The sequence below is a fragment of the Babylonia areolata genome, chromosome 16 (assembly GCF_041734735.1).
Source record: "Babylonia areolata isolate BAREFJ2019XMU chromosome 16, ASM4173473v1, whole genome shotgun sequence".
Classification (NCBI taxonomy): Eukaryota; Metazoa; Mollusca; class Gastropoda; order Neogastropoda; family Buccinidae; genus Babylonia; species Babylonia areolata.
In genome coordinates this window covers 11,431,251-11,437,250 of record NC_134891.1, presented here as the reverse complement: position 1 = coordinate 11,437,250, position 6,000 = coordinate 11,431,251, and the positions used below count along the sequence as shown (strand labels likewise).

Below are 6,000 nucleotides of genomic sequence, written 5' to 3'. Positions count from 1 at the left end.
TGTGGCCCTCTGACTACCTCTTCAGTGACAGGAGGTGTGGCCCTCTGACTACCTCTTCAAGAGTGACAGGAGGTGTGGCCCTCTGACTACCTCTTCAGTGACAGGAGGTGTGGCCCTCTGACTACCTCTTCAGTGACAGGAGGTGTGGCCCTCTGACTTCCTCTTTAGTGACAGGAGGTGTCACACTCTGACTACCTCTTCAGTGACAGGTGTTGCCCTCTGACTACCTCTTCAGTGACAGGAGGTGTGGCCCTCTGACTACCTCTTCAGTGACAGGTGTGGCCCTCTGACTACCTCTTCAGTGACAGGAGGTGTGGCCCTCTGACTTCCTCTTTAGTGACAGGAGGTGTGGCCCTCTGACTTCCTCTTCAGTGACAGGAGGTGTGGCCCTCTACCTCTTCAGTGACAGGAGGTGTGGCCCTCTACCTCTTCAGTGACAGGAGGTGTGGCCCTCTACCTCTTCAGTGACAGGAGGTGTGGCCCTCTACCTCTTCAGTGACAGGAGGTGTGGCCCTCTACCTCTTCAGTGACAGGAGGTGTGGCCCTCTGACTACCTCTTCAGTGACAGGAGGTGTGGCCCTCTGACTACTTCTTCAGTGACAGGAGGTGTGGCCCTCTGACTACCTCTTCAGAGTGACAGGAGGTGTGGCCCTCTGACTACCTCTTCAGTGACAGGAGGTTTTGCCCTCTGACTGCTCACCATCAAACTGCACAACCGCTGTCAGCAGGATTTGGAAAAGACATCAACATGCAATGCCAGACGTAGCAGACTGTACTGCCAGCAAACACCACGAAAAAGAACAGTTACAGAACTGCAAAACAACTTTGATGGGACTTGTGTAACATCTGAAGGAGAAAAAAAAAGCCAGTTCTCAGTGTTATTCCTTTTTCTTTTCCCTGACATATTCTTGATCTTGCTTAAAAAGAAAAGAAAAAAGAGAAAGAAAAAAAAAGGGAGAAAATTAAACTATTATCATGGATGAACGTTCAGCCAACAGATTGCCATGCTGACAAGATGATGGGAAAAATGAATACTGTTATTTTCATCAGCTTTTTAGCAAACAGAGAGCCTCTTGACTCTATTTCGAAAATCATCAATTCCAGTGTCTTTGTAGCCGATATGCCCACTTGAGTTATAAAGATATCTGTGCAACAATGTGTTTCATGAGCACAACATATAGTTTAGAACAAGACAGCTGAAACAGTTTCCGACACTGCCAGAATAATAATACTTGATAAGGGAAAAGTTACATGCTTTGAACTTATGCTAAAATTTTATATATACATATGAATACATACATACATACATATATATATCTATATATATATATATAGAGAGAGAGAGAGAGAGAGAGAGAGAGAGAGAGAGAGACAGAGAGAGAGAGTGAGGGATATGTATATACATTGAAAAATTATTTATTATTTCTTAAACCAGTTAAAGTAATATGAACCAAAGGGAATTCTCAGTTTTGGGTAGTAAGCAAATACTGATACTAAAAGAATTAAATTATGTTTCATGGATATGTGCATCTGTACTTGAATTAAAGGCGTTTCATGCAAGTGTATACACAAATGGACTTAGGCTCCACACAGTCAATGAGCAGTTTAAGATCTTCACTTCCCCAAAGACCAGTTTGATGCTATATTACTACTATTATCTTAAGAAGATAAAAAAAAAATCCATTCTGACACAACAACAACAAAAAATCAAGAACAAAACCCTGATTTATAATTCATCAATAAACCATAAATGATTTAAGTTACAAATGTTGAAGCTCAGCACAAATATTCCCCCCGGCCCCAGAAAAGGACTCAATCTATGACTGTTTTATTTTACCTCCCAAATGATATATTCATATGGCATGGTTCTCTACTCCACTACACATTTCGCTTGAAGATTCCACATAAGCCCCACCACCCACCAAAAGCAAAATGTATATATTCAGAATAACATGGACACTTATGTATGTGATTGCACAGTCATTGCTTGACGTCATTTTGAACTGTAAAGTTCATTTTCCCCACTGATCATTCCTAGACGAAACAATCATTATCAAGTTAAACAATTCTCAATGACAAGAAGTGCATCTCTCTCTCTCTCACTCCCCCCCTTCTCTCTCTCTCTCTCTCTCTCACAAACACACACACACACACACATCTCCCAAGCAGCAAAAGCTTCCAATCTGACCACATATGTGGTGACAAAAAACAAAGCACACAAAAAAAGCTTAAACATTAAGTTAAAGCTTTCAAAATACTATCACCACAATCCTTTCCCTTATAATTTCAAAAGAAAGAACCAAAAGAAAAAGCAAGGGTACACAGTCATTGTATAGGGCAACATCCACAGCGATCAGGTTTTGAGCGACGGCCATCCTCATCACATATCTACGGTCATCGCACTGTGCACTGCAGTCCCAGCAACTGTTGACAGCGGCCTGTAGCTGTCTTCTTCACGCCTGTCCTCGCACAGAAAAGGACCAGGGCTTGCGATGACTGGAAACTGGGCTGGAGGGCTGGCTGGTGGGGTGTAGGGGTGGTGGTGGGAGGGGGTAGAGAGACAGGGGTTGGGGGGGAAGCTGGGATGGGCTAGGACGGTGGCTTGCTCGCTTCACTGGAGGATGGAGAGGCTTGTGGGGCTGTCTCACCACCCTCTGCAAGACAATGAAGAAGCAGACATATATTAATCATATGCCAGAAAATCGTGACAAAAAAGCAAAAACAAAAAAACAAAACAAAAAACCAACAAAACAAAATTACTTTAAAAGTACTGGTATGCTAATTGTATGCCAAAACAACAGTTGAAGAATCTTTACAAATATGCTAACTGTATGCCAGAACAATATGCAAAACCATCACACGTGTTCTAACTGTATGCAAGAACAATATACAAAACCACCACATATGTTCTGTGTGCTGGAACAATATGCAAGACCATAACATGTATGCCAATTGTATGCCAGAATAACATGCAAAACTGTAACATGTATGCTAACTGTATGCCAGAACAATATTCGAAACCATCACAAATATGTCACATGTCCATGTCAACTAACTGTATGCCAGATCGATATGCAAAAAACGGCAAACATGTGCCAATCACATGCCGAAACAATACGGAAAAAACGTCATGTACGTTAACAGCCTGTTGGAACAACATGAAACACTGTCACATGAATGCAAATTTTATGCCAGAACATTAAATGCACAAGCTTGGAGTGACGTTCGAGCATACTGTGACTGTTTCACCTTTCTCCCTCCTCCACCTTTCTGTGCATTTGTAAACAGTGAAAAGGGCCATAAACCTTTGCTCTTCAGGAAGCAAGACAGCAAAATAGCTAATACTGTGTCATCAGCCATTTGTTTTATTTTTGAATAAACTGCGTCTGTCTCAGCAGAAGTTGGTTGTTTAATGCCTTCTACTGTACTATTTCTGATTTTAATGGCTAATATTTCTACTGCTAAAACAAAAGCTAAGGGTGAGAAAGGACAACCTTGTCTAATTCCACAAGAAAGATTGAACGATTCAGATATACATCCACTGTAGTTAACAGAACTTGAGATATCATTATTTAAAACATACACACATCACTGAAAATTGGTTCAGATACACATCCACCGTAGTTAACAGAACTTGAGATATCATTATTTAAAACATACACCCACCTCTGAAAATCTGTACCAAATCCAAATATCTTAAATACTTGTTGCAAAAATGTTTCATAGATAGAGTTCAAAGCTTTAGAAAAGTCGACTGCAAGTAAGTACCCAGCTAAGTTAAAGCTTTCAAATATGGATATATCATTTGGAGTAAAAAATGATCAGCACATTAAGGGAAATTACAACTACATTAATCTTCTTATTTTAATTGGGAAAATGTCTATTAGTATTTAAACCCCCCCCCCAAAAAAAAACAACAAACAAACCAGAATCCACTTTGCCATTACAATATATTTTTGAGAAGGAAATGAAATTAAGAAATATATCTGGCTGAAGTAATTCTGATGCCAGTCAAAAGTAATACAAATTAAAATTTCAAAGAAAGTAAATATCACATTGCAACAAAGCATACCTACATGTGTATACATATTTGCTCAGGAAATTTACCTCACCCCCACCTCACCATCACGCACACACACACACACACACACTGTATGCAAGGTTAATTATTAACACATACATTCTGGTTTCATTTATTGATGTCATGCATTGCAATACGTAAATAGGGATATCTATCTCAAGGACTGGAAGTATGAGTGTGATGTTGCTGATGAGAATAGTTTGTAATCATGTGTTAAATATATACTTTTTTTTTCTTTCTTTCATGTGGACAGTGACGAGCTGAGGAGAAGCAGTGGAGAATGCATCCCGCAGAGGGACCACCACATTCAGGGCAGGGTTTCCTCATCAACTGTTATAGTTCATTGTCTTATTTATTTCTTCGATGATTTCAGTATATATTTCATTTTACCATGTTGTAGCCAATATCATAACAATACTTATTTGAATACTGATTAAAACCTTTACCATTACAAATGAGGATTCATGACAAAAAATGATTTGAAAAAAAAGTTTTTTTTTTTTTTTTTTGCCTATGAAGAAGGAATGTGAAGCACTCAAAACAACAACAAACAAACAAAAAACAAAAAAAGAAAGCCGGTGCTCCATGACCTGCATGTAACTGAGGCCACACACACACACACACTAAAAAAAAACAAACAAACAAACAAAAAACCAAACAAAAGGGACACAGCCTCAGGCTGACATTGCCCAGAAATGATTCCATCAGCCAGCACACAGGTCAACACATGGTGCAGAGAAAGAGACCGACAAACCACACCAAAACTTTCTGTGCAGTGTAAAAGCACTAGTGATTTGCATACATGTACAGATGTGCAATGGACTGCCTGACACACAACAGGGCCGATTACAGCATCACTATGTACCGGATACCAGCGTACGAGTGTACAGACTTTACAAGGAACTAAATGAATGAATAAAATACATCAGATATATATATTTCCACTGCTCCATTTTCTGCTCCTTTTTTTTTTTAAGTGGCATTATCTATGTGGCTGATCCCATGCTGTTCATTCCTATATTCCCCATAGACAGCAATGTAGTTTTTTCCATCATGCTGTATCATAACCTTTACCTTTCACCTCTGACATACAGACCACACCACACACACAAATACCATACACACACACAGGTATGCACACACCATCCAAACTTCGAACACACACACACTATACAAACACACACACACACACATCCATACACCTACACACACCATCCAAATACAAACACACAAACACCATCTAAACACAAACACAATACTCCCCCCGCTCCCCTCACACTCCTACCATCCAAACACACATACAACACACACACACCATCCACCCCCCCCCCCACACACACACCATCCAGGCACCCCCACCTCACATCCCCTCTCCTCCCCCATCCCTACTATCCCCCCTTCCACCCACACACATACAACACACACATCATCCAAACACACACACACAATATCCAAATACACATACAAAACACACACACCCCCACACACCATCCAAACACACACATCCACACTCCTCCCACCCACACCCTCTCCGCCCCATACCATTCGAACACCCCCCTCCCAATATCCCCCCTCCTCCCCACAAACACATTCTCCTATCCCCTTTGGCCCCTAAACACACACACACACACACGCACTTACCAGTGCATGAGAGTTTGGCCATGTCCACGGACAGTTCTGAAGCAGCAAAGTTACCTTTCTCCTCCGTGATGTCTGGCACCGCATTGCGCCGCCCGGTGCGGCTGGTGGTCAGAAACTCCTCCAGACCCGACCCCTCCATCTCCCCTGACTGCTGACCTTGTTCCTGACCTTGAACTTTCCCCGGGTCCCCAGCCTTCCCCGCTCCTGCAACAGGCTGGGAAAGACAAGCGGTGGTTTTAGCCGGAGTGGCAGACATCTGTCATGGGTATCTTCAAGAA

At 41.6% G+C, this 6,000-nt stretch overlaps 1 long non-coding RNA gene across 2 annotated transcripts in view; it reads right to left on the bottom strand.

The window, feature by feature from the left end:
• Positions 1-452: 452 nt before the first annotated feature.
• LOC143291149 (uncharacterized) overlaps positions 453-6,000 on the bottom strand; it is a 35,495-nt gene continuing 29,947 nt past the window's right edge. For both annotated transcript variants that reach the window (XR_013056476.1, XR_013056477.1), the window contains exons 4-5: positions 5,723-5,936; positions 453-2,654 (exon numbers count right to left, since the gene is read on the bottom strand). This is a non-coding gene — a long non-coding RNA (uncharacterized LOC143291149). The remainder of the gene's footprint in view (positions 2,655-5,722; positions 5,937-6,000) is intronic.